Consider the following 15907-nt stretch of genomic DNA (forward strand, 5'->3'; position numbering starts at 1 on the left):
CAAATAGATTTTCCTCCATGAATGTCAAGCCAACTAGTGATTCTAAAATGGCTATGAATGCATGTTGGGGTGAATGTGGCTGATGCCTGGTATAACTTTGGTTCCTCCCTAAGACACAATGCTGCTTGGACAGGCACTCACCATCCACAACCCTGATTTGGTTTATGAAGGTTTGACAATCTTATGTTCATGTTATCTTATTCCTTGCCACATTAACACAAGACCTCCCATCGTGCCTGTCCTCACCATATCTAGTTATGATACACAGCATTAGTATAGTGGCAAATATTTTTATATCATCCAATCATTATTATTTATATTGGCTGTAAAGGTCTGAATTTTGCATTTGTTAACTGTTTTGAACTGTAAGTTATGATCTGTGTTGCTGCTGCAGCAACTGAATTTCTGATCAGGGTCAATACAGTACTTACTATCTGTCTCACTTTGCTTTTCCTCTCTCATCCTAAAGATGTTTGTGTTAAAAAATGAAATGGCAAATTCCAATTCCTGTCTATGCATCTAACCTGATATAGACAGCTATTGCTCTAACAGCTACCAGCTCCAAGAAATGTGGCTAATGTTGGCCTTACGACTCAAATTTGGAGTCACTCCTAGAAAAACGGGTCACCAGATAACATCACTTCCAGAAGACTCCTGAGAATACTGAACTCTAAAAGCTCATCCTCAGCTACTATGAAACAGTTGTATCCCATAACTCAACTACTCTATACTCGCATGACATTGCCATCTCTCTCTCTCTCTCTCTCTCTCATAACGCAATGTTAGCCACACAAAGCATATGCAAGAGCTGCTCCTTCTAACTGCAAGATATGGGAACATCTTTCTTTGACTGAGGGGAAAACCTTTCTAATTCAAGTTCATCTTCAGCATGATTCAGAAAAAAAAAAACTAAATGAACGGAGTTTGGATACCATCTTGTATCAGCTAGCATATGTCTTATAAATCTATTATTTTGAAAGAGAGAAAAAAAAAAAAAAAAAGCACAGCAAAATCTAAATTTCAGAGAATAATGGCAGAAAGCCCATTCACCTTTAGTCAAAGTCTGACCCTGAGAGACTGCAGCAACAATACATCACTTGAACAAAAAGAATGAGCTGGAACTTGGGGATTAGAAGGCTCGGGAGACAAACAAGAATCCTATTCAAACCCCAGTGGAACTATGTGTTCAGTTCAAAAATGTAAATGATGGCAGAAGAGAGCAATATATTGAGTTTTTTTTTTATCATTTTTTGATCTGAATAGCAGCTTTACATTTTGCAGACCACCAAGAAAATAGACACACTCAAACAATGTTCACTATTAAATCTGCAGTATAAAATAAAAAAATTGAAATAATGGATTGACGGTAAAGTCAGCAAAAACATGTGAGAGACTCTTCTGAAAGTCACATTTTAAAACCACCATGTAATTTCCTATTAATAGCCAAAACACAAAAACAGTTACATATTCTCTTGCTTTTTTATTAACTAAAAGAAAAAATGTGGAGTAAGAAAATCCTGATGTTAAGCATGCATGTGCAAACTGACACAATGGAAGAAGGGAGACTGAACAAATACAGAGCTCTGGATTTGCAATATAGAGAGTTAGAGGGGGGAAAAAAAAACCCCAAAAAAACCAAGGAGGGCACTGGAAAAAAAGACAGAGATATTTTAGGGGACAGTAGATGGAGCCGAGTTCCCGTTAATTTTATATTATCTACTGCACAAGCAAATAATTTGCTGCCCAAAAAATTGTGAAATAAACAGGGTCAAGATTTGATCAAGATCATAAGATCGAAAGCTGGCGAGTAATGCGAGAAATGAAAGCGGCAAGGCTTCTGAGAAGTACTCTAGAGATTAGCAGGCTGGCTTAATTAAAACAAAACAAGGAGTGCCCATGGCTCGTAAATTAGCCACCTGTCAGCAATACGATTAGGCGAGTAAAGCCTCCGTTCAAGTCCACCGACAGTAGTTTCCGTTTTTCCACAGGACTTGCTGGCTGAACACAACATTTAACAGTAGGGAACATTCCCCCTGCTTAGATAAGAAACTGCTACATTGACATCCTATAAGCAGAAGAGCACAAATGCAAGAAGGAAAATGATGGAGGGAATATAAATGGTAGCATCATCTTCCACTAGTTGGCACCAATAAAGACACCTTATTATATGCATCCATTGCTCTACAGTATTTATCATCAAACCCCCAATAAAACAAATCTCAAACCTACTTAATCCAGTTCAGGATGCAGGGGGCACAGCCTATTCTAAGAGTATTGGGTACAAAGCAGGAAGCAAACATGGACAGGCTGCCAGCCCTTCACATGAATAATACACAACAAATACCTTTAAAAATGAAAAGCAGAGTATTACAACAAAACTTTTGACAATTTTCAGTAAAACAGCTATTTGTACACCCAGAATTATTCAGACGGCTACACAGTTTTATTTTCTTGTAATCAGCTATAGAGGTACTGTATATAATCCATTATTCAATATTCTAAAGGAGGATATTACAACAATATCAACCTCTTAATTAAAGTATGTGGTAACCTAGCTTTCTGGTACCATTTTAACATAATATAAAATACATTTAAGGTGTTTTCTCTACAGAAATCTTCCAGGATGGTAGCAATGCCAATCTTTCCAGAGATGTTTAATCAACATGTTGAACTTATCCATGCTGCTGCTTGGACACTCAGTGTTTTATTACTCCCGGGTCATATTGTCACTATGTGTTATAACAAATTCTGTCAGAACAATAACACATTGCATATTCTGCCTCCTAGTCACAGTTTGTTTTTGCTTCTTTTTCAGTCTCTGGTCACCTGCTACAGTAAATTACCAAAATATGTACGGACCATGGCAGTCCATGTCCTTTTTATTTGGTTATAATTAATGCATGGTTACAGGACTTTATTTTTTGGGTTAGACTTGACACCTGCCCAGCATAAAAAATAATGTGCTACTGAGGATGCTTTTCTCAAGAGGAACATGCTCTGTGACTGCTGACCGTCACTGCCAACTTTCCAGCTGGCATCTTGGACTGGAAAAAAGAGAGCTACTTTGTGATCAAATGTGGAACTCGCTTGTGGCAATAATCCAGCCCTGACTGTACACGGAGATGGAGGAACTCACGGTGTGTCTCAGGAAACAGGCACACCAATAGGCATTGATGAAATGTTAGCAGGGACAGATGGGTGCTTTGACTTCCTTCGGTTACAGAACTTTAATAAGATGGCTGAGACTGCTAACATCAACACCAGAGTAAAGGAGAGACTTGAGCTTTTCCAAATCATAAGAGCAGAGTGTAATTCTTTTGTTGCTTTTCATAGTGTTTTTGTGTAGTATAAACGGTGTGCACTGCACAAACTGCATTGTGTGTTTGAGCTGCCCTTTCAAATTTATTGGTGCTTTTGTATTTAATATCACACAAACACAAATTACAGTGTTTTCTGCACATAGAACAGCAAAAATAAATAAATAAAAAACAACAAAAGAAAATCTGAGCTTTCTCTTTGCAGTCCAGAATATTCTAAGATTGATTTTTGTAGATTGATTCTCAGTGATGAGTAATTATCAGACTACTAGGTTTGGTATACTAACTCGTAAGTAAATTCTTTGTTTTTGGATAAATGAGAGTCAGAGAAAATAAACAAACAGTGGGCTAAACACATGGATTTCCAATAATTTGTAAAATACCGAGAATGGATTTTAGAAGGAACATTTAACCTGTCAACTCTGTTCCTTTTAAAATGCATGGGTAATCAAGGTCTGATTTGCAGAAGACAATACTTACTGGAAAGCAACTCAGCATGCCAGAAGGCCAAAGCATGACTGTTAAAGCACTCTGAGCATGGAAAATGTGCTATACCAGTATAATTATTAGCATTATTATTATGAAGATATAATAGGGGGTACACAAGTTATCCTGAGGTCAGAATTCAATAAACAAAATGCACATTTTTACATGTATATGTGCATTTATAATACATAAATACTAAGCACACCTCCTTCTTACCTCCTATTCTTCTTTGATAGAATTTATTGCCACCCTTCCTCCTGGCAATTGAACACTTGTTCTGATTCACCTATAAACCCATCGTTCCCAGAAGTAATGATTAGAAGGGGCTTTTAAGCCCCAGATGATGAATTCTGGATAAAAACCTTTTAAAGACATCCGAGTCAGGAATGTACTCTGGGACTCCTTTTCTAAAATTGCCCCTACTACTGGTACCAAGCCTTCCTGCAGTTCAACTCAACTTTAACAGGCCATTTCACCTCCAAGTAGCCTATTACCCATAACGTATTACAGGCACAGTAACTCCTTGATGTTACATTTTGAACTGGAGTCATGATATCCTATGGGGAAAAGTCCCCACTGTCTTGTCCTTATTTCTGTACCTCAGGGCTAACTACTTCTGGAGCTATCACTATGCATGCTACTTTCACCAACATATTCCATTGCACCTTCTCAGTGGTCTCCTGGTATCTTTGAGGCCAATTAAATTTACACATAGTCCATCTCACACTAAAGCCTGCCTGCGATCACCAGATACTTCTAATGAATCCCTGACTTTCTGTGGCACAAGGCTACTTACTAACATACTAAATACACGTAACAAAGATGTCTCTTTTCGGGACAAATGAAATACACACACCGGACTGTGCATAGTCCATCATTACTTGCTGGTTAAAATTCAAATAAAATCTGATAAATGTGTTGACAGCCTTTAGAAGATAATTGGCAATCTCCGTATTAACTTTAGCATATGGTTGCTTGTCACCATAATGGAAAGGGCTTAATTTAATCACACCAACTAATTAATTCAGATATAAACAATATAATAAAAAATTTTGAAGACTAGAGAGTACAATTGTTATTTTGTTGTTGTATTAGTAACACAATAGGTTATTCAACCAAAAACTATTGGTGCTGCTGTGCTGGGGGTGTTCAACTGGCAGCCTATCTATGCCTTGAAATGACACACTTGCTATGGCATCATTGACAAATACCACAAATAAAAAAATACTATATATACACACGCGTGTGTTTGAGAGACACCTCACATCCAGAATGGTTAGCGTTAAACATCCTGAAAATCTATAGTCTCCTACTAGCAAACTCAGCAGCAGCAAACCCACATATTTAGATGCCCAGCAACATAAACACAGTAGAAACAAGAAATGGAAGCTATCATAACTGTTCTGAAGAAGGCTGCAAATAAGACTTTCACTGTACTGAGTAAACATGACAAGAAATTTGATTTGACTTGACTATAGCTGGCTTCATGATGTTAAGAGGAAAGGCCTGTGAAATGTTGTACTTCTGCAGTGCACACAATATTTACAAACAGAAACAGCCCAACATTTTTCATAAGAGACAATAACAGGTATAATATAGTAAAGAAAGTCAAGGAAGTTCACCAAACGTCCACAATAAAAAGAGACTTGTGGATGTACAGTTGCCGATTATGAAGTACTATTGCCAGATCTTCATGTACAATATGTCAATAGTTGGAGGACAAAGTATTCTACCCCTTTGGTGACAGGTGGTTGTTAAAGCCATTAAACGGACACTGATATGTAAAAATTTTCTTATATCCTTTAGGAGGTTGGTGGAACAGAAAATTAGTAAATCTTAGTTCAGCTACTAAAAGAAACCTATTAATCACTAATATGAGAAACAAATCTCCAAGTGCGAAAATGAAAGAAAATCATCCAACTTATTGGAATAGGTGTCAATGTGGGTAAAAGACTGGGGCATTCTAATATCAACATTATTGTTAAACAACTTCCCATTATGAATTGAGCGAGTTCTCTTACTTACATAAAGTAGCAAAACAATATTTGCATTGTGGACCTCAGATCGCTACTTAGTGCTGTCCTACAGCACTTGCTCTGCTGTTGTAATCCTCTGTAATGTGCAGGTAATCGGTCAACCATACTGCTTTTTGAACTCTAGTTGGCTAATGGCTTTAGCTGTCCTCCAGTCTGAGTGGTTGGTGCCCTCAATATTTGTATTTGTTTACAGACTCATTAGTGAAAATGTGCTTTGATTAGAAAAATCAATGGATGAAATTTTGCCCAAACAAAAAAAAACAACAAAAAAAAAAAAAACACACATACAGAGCAGTCTTGCCGATTGTAAGTGAAGTCCATTCCTCTGGGGCTGGAATAACTGTTGGAATGCGATTTCTGCCCAGCTTATATGTTGGTGAAGAAAACTGGAATAACTGGAGAAAAACCCATTCCAAATCTACAAATAACAATGTTTAGCCATGGATTCTGAACCCAAGATGGTGCCCATAGATTATTGTTAAGAACAACAGAGTTTACTATAGTTTACTATGTTCTGAATCACAACCTTGGTCAAAAGTCAATGTTTAGCCTAATAGGCCTGTTTTGATGAATTTACACAATCTTCTAGGCTATGACAAACAAATCAGACAATCTTCTCCTAATGTTGCAACACAAATACAAGCACATTGGAAACCAAGGCAATAAAAGGTTATTCCATGCAAACACCTTGACCAACATTGTGCTGTTTAAATCCTTAACCAGTAGCTGTGAGGCAGTGGTCAAATTGAGTTTCACTAGTACAACCAAAGGATCACCAGTCTTCCAATAACTGCCAGTTACAGTAGCTGCACACCACAACACCAGTATTTCCTTAAAATGTCCAGTGAATCTTTTCATTTCAGTTCACCCTGGCCTCAGATTCATCAAGTTTACAATTCTCTGTGTTTAAATGCAGCTTTGCTTACTGTACCTAGACTCGGTCCTTTAAAATCTATTGAAACTTGTATTTTTTTAATGCACTATCACTGGTCTATATTTTTACATTTTTATTCTTAGGAGAGATCATCTCTGACCTTTGCGTGATGATTTTATTACCTACAAGCTGTCAGGTTAACTGGCACAAGCTAAAGTGTCCCCAGTGTGCTTATTTCCAGAAATGTTGCATGTGCCTTACAATGGATTGTAAGCTTGCTATTAACTGAACCAGAACTGCTGTACCCTTAAGTATAATATTGCAAATATTTATGAAAATTAATAGATGGAAAACTTCATTCCTGTTTGATGGTGGTTATCCAATCCAATTTAATTTATTTTTGTATAGCAGTCTTCACAGACCACAGATTCAGATCTCTTCCACATGTTTCCAAGTACAGTACATGATAAAAATCAATGGCTAGGGAGGCAACTGCCAAACATTTCACAATGACTAAGACTTTTACTATGATGTTTGTTCATGCTCAATAACCAAAAACAGCTAAAACTGTCAGGCATTATTAAACAATCACCACAATAAAATCCCCAAAGAAATCTGCTGTCTCCTAGCCCGTTATCAGCCATCCTTGGCTCTCAATGCAACATAAAGCCTTCAGCCACCATCATAAGACTGCTACAAAAAAGCAATCAATATATAAGACACAGGCATAAAAGTTAGACTTATTCCCTGGTTATCAAGTCAATACTTTATAAAATCAACAAAGGCAACAACCATTCACCATCCTGGCAAGGCCAGAGGTTAACAAGGTGTTCACATTGTTTTAGGGCACATGTGGCTAAAACAGGCCCAGATATATTGAAAGATGGCAATGAATGAATTGCAAGAACATATTTTGATTAGACCTTCCATTATAATTCAATGTACTTTTTATTTTTGGATGCTTTTGAAATGTGTAGCTATAAAGAACAAAAATTATATATTTTGTTCTTGGAAGAGAAAACTCTAAAAGCACGCTGCAGATCTGTGTTAACGCCAGTACCCTGATAACAAATCAGCTATTCATTCTGGAACTTCTAATTCCAATGAACACCACTATCAGTCTAACCATTACAAATACACTCTGACATATGGAACACATAGCAGTCATAAAGATTTCTTAGAACTCTGTGATAAAATGGACAGTTTTGTAGCTCTGTCTATCACAATGCACATCTTCCATATTTTGATCAATTTGTCTAGTCAACATAGTGACAAAGGGCACTTCTGAGTACAGCAGTTATCACTGTGAAAATCCTATCAGCGAATATCAGATCCCATATGCTTGGAAACACTTCATCAGTAACAACGTTACTGGAAGACTACAGCGCTCAAAACAGGCCTGTTATGCAAATTGAGTAAAGTGGAGAGATCTTCAGAAAGCTGAAAACAATCAAGACCCCCCTCCATATGGTTAGTATTGAATATAAATGAGTCAGAACATCTAATAAACATTTTAGAATGCAAAACTATTAACATTTAATCTCCCTTTGCCATTTTATTTTTTGGACTTGCATAAAACTTCTTTTTTATGCTTTACGGAGGGGTCAGCTTAATCCTTTAGAAGCTGTAGCTGAAACACTGTTGACCCTGGCTAAAGGCTGGCCATTATTTTTCAACTATTTCTCATAAAACAACAGTAGCACGCAGAGTCCTGAACTAGAGAGCCTAGCTGAGAGCACTGCCCGATCTCCTCCTCCTCCTAGCTCTCTATCAAGTCCTGTCAGGCTGGCTGTCTTGCCCGTTGGGACTCAAACTGATTTGCAACCCTGAGGTGCAGCCTTTGCACTGTATATTAGAGAATGCAGACCAGGCAAGCAAATTGTGTTGCAGATGAATAATGCATGTGACGTACAGCTCACCAACCCCTATGTAACTACATACCATTTATTTCATAGGGGGAGATTAGGACACCAGTTGCTTACATAATAAGGTCATAGATTGGAAATTAAAAGGGGCATTTGGTGTGTGGTACATTGAAGCTCTCAGTGAAAAATTACTAAAAAAGGCTGAAGTTGATCACCTTATAAGCTATCAAAGAAATAAGCCTGGGAGGTAAAGTGAAAAAAAAAGTGTGACCTGATGGGAAAAACTTCCAATGCAGACACTTGGGCTAAACAAAATTAAGAAATAACAAGTATTATTCTTGCTGCTGGTATTAACAAATGATTGTAGTTCTTAGCATCCATGGGTCTTAAGAATATGGGAATCCTGAATCAGATTGTTTTTGCTCGTTTTGATAACAGGGCCTGCCACGTGAACTTTCGGCAAAGCATCCAACAAGGCTCACTGCTACACAAAGCATCAGCTTCCAAACCTTAAATTCTCAAATCAGTAGCTCAGTCCATTTGTATAATCCAGTCAAGCTGAAATACTGTTACGGGGACACAAAGGCTTTCCTTTTAAAATAGTCTTATTGACAGGTAAAAACCACTTGAGCTGTCATTTATCTTCAAACATAAAGTGTCACACTTAATTATTTACAGGTTCTATGACAACATTTATATTGCAGGTCAAATGCAAAAAAACAAAATGTACTGTTGTTGAAAAGAAACTATTCGAAATTCCAAATGGATAGTCAAGAATAAGTGCTGCGGTTGGAAAGAATTCAGGATACCTGGAATGGTTAATTCTCAATTCCTTATAAATTAAGATTAAAGTTGCCAAATTCAAGGGAATAATCCAACAAAAGCCATGTCGTTTTGAACGGGACTCTGCCGGTCATCAATACAGAAAGTGCGCTGGCTTGACAGGTGAGCAGATAGAAAACGTTTAAAAGATAAATGGAATTCAGCCCTGCTTGCGTGTGACGATAAAAATGTGACAAGCGCAAAACAGCGGGCACACAAGCACACGCTCAGCTAGCTCAAAACAGAAATCCGACTGCGCACACAGCACCATACAGTTCTGCTCCTGGCATTTGCGCTTCCAATACTAATTACTTAAGACAAGATCATGAAAGCAGCCTCTGCTGTCGGACTGGCAGAAACAGCCAAGTGGGTGCCGGCCAGAAAGTTTTTTTAACGGCGTTGAAAAAATATACCGCCCATCGTTTTGTTTAAGGTAAATTGTTGAACTCATCACATCCCTATATAATTAAGCACATTAAATTATACACAACTGTATTTCTTGCTTCCTTGCTTTATTTGCACTCCTTCCAATGAGCTTTGTTCACGTAATGCATGGCTTTGCCTGATTAGCAGCTAGCAGAATGCCCTCAGCATACCATAGTAATGCAATAAATAACCTTCGGATTTTATTTTTCGCTTAAAATGAGCATTATATAAGCTTGCATGCGTCTCTATACATCCACATAAACATATGCATAAAATGAATGCAAATTACACAGACATACATACTTCTATATGCATACAATCATTTTGTAAATTACACACTCACTACCATTTATTTGCTATATCCGACCATACCTCCTTATCCACTGGCGACATCCATCAAACGTTAATTAGGAGTCAATTAATATCAAGTAATTTGTCTGATTAATTTTAATTAAACCTGCCGAAAATTGATTTTCCTTCACCAAGTGAAGATGATGCTCTATTACATTTCGCACAGAAATGAATAACTGATTTTTCATTGCAATAGATTACAGAGGTTAGGTTTTCAAATATCTGCAGGTGGCAATGAAAGATATTTTTTAAAAAAAAAAAAAAACGTCTCAAGTACACCCTTACACAAAAGTAGCGCAATAACCACCCAATAAATGTGCCGAAACGACTGAAACAACAACCCGATTCTAAACAGGCACACATACACACACATCACCACGTACCTGCACTGTATTCTTTCGAGGTCGCGTTATTAACGCCCTTAAGTATCAAAATTCGTTAAGTGTCTCCCTCAGCTTCTCACTGGCTTCCTACATGATATGCCGACTCGACTCCGGCAATACAGGGTCCAGTATTTCTAAGGTGACAGGGAAATGCAGCTCGCTGAACAGATACATTCCGTTCTCGCACTAATGCTAGTAATTTGCCGCACGACCGTCTTCAAAGCGAAAATATATAATCAGCCGATCGCCCATTAAACTCTCTCAACAACGGGACACTCTTCATGGAAAAATTAATAAAACGTCCCTGAATTGGATTACGCTGTTGAGAAGACGGATGGATGCATGGAATGATAATTACTAGAATAATCATTAAAATAAGTTTCACTTTGCTGAGGCAAATAATCACAAACGCCTGGGTACAGTTTTAAGAAATGTATACATATGTATGCATGTGCAGCAGGCATAAACTTTTTAAAAATCGACACACATAAAAACTGCGATTTGCGAACAGAGAGCAAATGTCTTCAATATTTACCATCAACTCAAATCGCCAAACTTGCTGTCACCTTAAATTGATTTCAAGCGTGTCAATTTCTTTCCTTTTTATAATGTCCACTCCTTTTTTCCGTAAGCATTGCAGAAAATTCCAAGAAGATTAACTGACAAGAAACAAAAACATGAAATTGGGAAAGGGGCGAAGAGTATATGGATACAGCACTCCAGTAAGAACTCGTAGTTAGAGGTTACAGACTCTTGTCTCCCCAACAAATCACCATTTATATCCAGTTATCTTGTAGATGGTAAATTATCAAACGATCTCTCCTACAAAATGTAATTAAATCAGAAGATGGTGCTAATCCAAAAAGGCTTGTCTTCATTGGGAATCGCCCCGGGCTCAGTTTCTCGTAGATGCCCTTCCGAGATCTCAGTGCTATGTTAAAAGACTAAAGGATTTCTCTCCCTCTCTCTCTCTCTCTTTCTCGCTCGCTCGCTCGCTCGCTCGCTCTTCATCATTCTGGATGCATTGCTTAGTAAAAATGCCGAGATCTCTTCTTGTCCCTAATTCAGAGGATGAACTCAAGTGAGGAGAATTTCTGAAAAGTAGAACACAAGCGCACCTGGCGGTGGCTTTAAGAATTACAGCACTTTTTTTTTTTTGCTTTGCCTTTTTTTAGAGGCAAATATGGCTTGTCTGACGGCTGTATTTCATAGATAATGCAGAGAAATATTTCTGTAAATGAAAACATAATTTTAGCATTAATTCATTTTAAATTGCCTACACTTTCCAAGTGTTTTAAAGGCTTTTTTTTTACTGCTAGTCAAAACGAAGGAGACAATGACTGCATATAAGTGGCAGTGGCAGAAAATTACATTTTAAAACAAGAATACTGTTCAAAACTCATAAATAGCACATACCGCGTATGGAATAATGGATTCAACTGGAAAATACAAAAATACCATGGGGCTTAATCAATGAGGCACTTGGATCTCTTTATACAGTAAATGTCTGATCAGATACTCTTCCAGATTTCCTCTTTCTCTGTACTTATTTTGATTACTCCCACTTCATGTATGTGGCCATACTACATCCCTGTAAGAAAGCTGTTATTTTAATCTTCCAATAGCTGGTAGGGTTATCAGGACTAGAACCACAACTGCTGTTCATCTAATGTGCCAGGGATGATACCAGTTTACTGTGTATTTTGATGGCCCTTGTAGGCATCGATGCAAGACTCTTGAACAAGCTGCTTTTGCCAATGTAATCCAGAATGCCTATGCTCTGCTGCTATGGCTTTCTGCTGCCAATTTGAAGGCCTCCGGGGCATCCTTTTCAAACTCCAAATATGGGGCATTGACTATAAACAAACAGACTCAAACCCCCCAAGCTATTAATTCAGGACAGTTACTGGGGACTTCCTTTCCATGCCCTAATCTCTTGCCATCTTTCTTTTTTTTCTCCTTTCCTCTGAAAAACAACCCTAAGTTTACATTTTATAAAAAAATTGTGCCATGTAAGCCCAGGATTTCATATACCGTTTTTAAAATATATGGGCCCTGTTCCCAGTAATCAAGCCAAAGAAGTAGGCAGTGGTCCAGCATTATCTGTAAAATATTAATGCTCTGTCTTCAGGAGATCATCTTTATAATAAACTGTTTATGACTGTCATGTAATGTACAAGGTAGAGTATGGTATTAGAGACCTTTAGTCTCCTAATAGTCAGTGAGTGATTTAGAATTAACTTTCCCCATCAGAATGTCACAAACAGTAGGGCAAAGGAAGGTGAGTCTGCAAGCAGTGAGGACTTAAATATCATAAATTGCTTTCACAAGGGTGAGCCACTGTGACCTACCTCCAATAATCACAAATGTTCAATATGTGCACCTTCATGATCCAGACTTAATTGCATTTGTTTGACAGAATACATTATAGAAACATTACCTCTATGATGGACACCTCCAGGAAAAATGCATCCTTGAGATCACATACATTACACGGGGCAACATCCCTAGTGACAACAGTAAGTGACAGTGCCATCTCCTACAAGTCACGGACAATTTGAGGGATTCCCTGTACTCTGATTATTTGATAAAAAAGTTATTTTTATTTCTTATTAATAAAGCAAATGATAAATACTGGTTGATGTACTATGTCTTCTGTACTACTATCATTTGTCAAATGAGGGTCATTGATATGACATGCTTATCAATCAATACAGAGCTACACATCTACAGATCATCTCTATATTACAGATTTCTTTGGCACTTTGACCAAATAAGTCGAAAGATGAAAACACAACATTGTATAGATAGATAGATAGATAGATAGATAGATAGATAGATAGATAGATAGATAGATAGATAGATAGATAGATAGATAGATAGATAGATAGATCTAAAACCCACCAACAGTATAGAAGAACCTCATATAGAAGGTGAGTGATGTCACTTCTGGGTCCATGTTATTAGGACCCACCCTTTCTGGGAATCAGCACTACAAAATCAACCTGGATAGGAAGGAGACAGTTTGTTGAGTATCAGTGACTGAGACGGGACACTCAGAAACACAGCTTTTTTTTTTTCTTGTTCTAAGTACCCTCACATGCTATTTATTTTGGACAATTTTCTCACCTTTCTTTTGGATTAAACCTGGGGCCTGTTGGCTCCTCAACACTCACTTGGCTCAAGGTCTGCTAATATTGCAATAAATACAGTATATACTGTAGATAGCATTTTATTCATCCTCAATGGAAAATGTATGTCTGTCAGTGGTCTTCTGAATATAGCTTATTGCACTGCAAACATTATTACTTTATAGTTTACATGGCAAATAAAAGAATACAATCTGAATACAGTAAAATGCAGCTCTTTAATATTTTAATGTAAATTAGGTTTTCCTTTTTAACTTACTAGTGAATTTGGATAGCATAAAACAGTGAAACTGGACTCCAATTTCAGGCAGAAGTACTGAGTTACCCCTTTTTGTTTTGGTGGACAATAACTTAACACTTGTCCAATTTTACCCTTTTTAAATAGAAAAATCGGCCTTTTCCTTGTCAGTTTAATAAATCAATAATTAAGAAAATGAAACAGTTAACATATCTTTATGTAATCAATAATATAATTAACCTAAACCCTCCACCATTTCAGACATAGTAACCAATTAAATGGTAAATCCATACCTAGAATTATGCTGGCTGACCTCCTGTAGCCTGGTCCTGACTCAGCTTTCCTATGCTGTCACACAATGAGCTGTCATTTCTGACAAGTATTTTAAAATCACACTGCCTTCACTGAGAATAATTGGTGATTAATTACAAGAGAACTATTCTTATATATGTACAACAAAAAGCTTTACATCAGCACCTGGAAGTGACCCATCAGGTAAAGGGGAACCTGGGAAATAAATGAGTAGTGGCTCGTAAGACTGGGCCAATATACTAGGAGCCACTAGAGGGCCCTATGACTATACACAGTATGTGCTTGTAGTGACATTAGAGCAGCAACCTTGTGTTGTTTTAGAGGATCAAAAGTAGGACAATGTAATTTGTTGAATTTACTGAAGTACAGGTACAAAACATTTTGTGGGCAGGTACCATCTTATTGGTGCCTTTTTTGGGGTATAGGGTTGTTAACAGAACTCCTGTTTAGCCAGCCTTTTCACTGTGTTTAACAGATATACTATGCTGGCTGGACCTGTATAATATAAAAACTAACACTGTTAGTTTGTTGCATCATGTAAGTGGCATCAGAGGGAATACTACTAAAATACATAGCTAGTGTTTGAACTGGAAGGAAGTTGTTTGTGCTTCTGGAAGGCGGTTACAAATGGACCAGCTATACCTCCAGATAGTAAGTACAGTACATAAAAAACTGGTGATACATCATCAGGTTTAGCATGTAACGGTTTAGTTAACTTTTCTAACAAATGTTTCATAAGGAAAAAATTTTGCAAATTCCAAGCTTATCCTGATTGTAAAACACCAGACCACTATTTAGAAATCTTTTCATTTAATCAAATATTTAAATACTAGGGGGCTTCATCCCTGCTCGCTTCACTCGCCAACCCCCCTATTCAGCACTACGCACCAGCCACTTCACATCTCTGCCGCTCGTGTTGTGAAGAGGGGGGCTGAACACACCCGAAGGAGATGTGGTCGCTCCTCCAAAACCCTCTCTTAAACGCTGATAGAATGGGAAACAAATAGTTTTGTTTTGTTTTTTTTACCTCCTCTTTGCTTGATTAGATGCTGAGTTGCTGCTGCTGCCGTGCCGCGTGATCTGCATCTCACATGGCGCTCCGAACATTTAAAAGCCTGTGCCGCAGCTGTCTTTGTCATCTACTCTTTGTCTTTTATTTCTGGCCCCGGGTGTGGTTAAATCTCTTGGCACAAATTCTCGTCTCGCTGGATGTGAGTTCTTGATATTTTTTAGATTATAATTTAAAAACGGAATAAGAATCTGAAAATCTAACAACCTGCAGTGGGTTTGCACCCTGCCTGGGATTGGTTCTTGCCTTGTGCCCTGTGTTGGCTGGGATTGGCTCCAGCAGACCCCCGTGACCCTGTGTTCGGATTCAGCGGGTTGGAAAATGGATGGATGGATGAAATCTAACAACATCACATTAAGGTTCGATAAATCCTGAAAAGAATGCTACCAAACATATATATGTAGGTTTAAAAATAAGCCCGATTTAAAGCGTGTCAAAAAAGTGACATTAAAACGTCACATAAAATCGTTGCACAAAATTGTTGCACTTTTAGGCTTAGGATTTTATATATAGAGAGTAGATTATACACGTATGCCTCTCCAATATAAGAGAGAGCAGCCTAAAAGCATTTAAAAGCAG

At 37.7% G+C, this 15907-nt stretch overlaps 1 protein-coding gene across 5 annotated transcripts in view; it reads right to left on the reverse strand.

Annotated features, from left to right (window-relative positions):
* Positions 1-11605, reverse strand: part of nlgn1 (neuroligin 1) — a 657056-nt gene extending 645451 nt beyond the window's left edge. For 4 of the 5 annotated variants that reach the window (XM_039758969.1, XM_039758960.1, XM_039758951.1 and 1 more), the window contains exon 1: positions 11096-11605. The gene's annotated coding sequence lies outside the window, so the exon portion shown is untranslated. Of the gene's footprint in view, positions 1-10560; positions 10825-11095 lie in introns of those variants that run through there. The other variant, XM_039758942.1, reaches the window with a different exon arrangement.
* Positions 11606-15907: the final 4302 nt, after the last annotated feature.

Source organism: Polypterus senegalus, chromosome 1 (genome assembly GCF_016835505.1).
Source record: "Polypterus senegalus isolate Bchr_013 chromosome 1, ASM1683550v1, whole genome shotgun sequence".
In the NCBI taxonomy this organism is placed as follows: Eukaryota; Metazoa; Chordata; class Cladistia; order Polypteriformes; family Polypteridae; genus Polypterus; species Polypterus senegalus.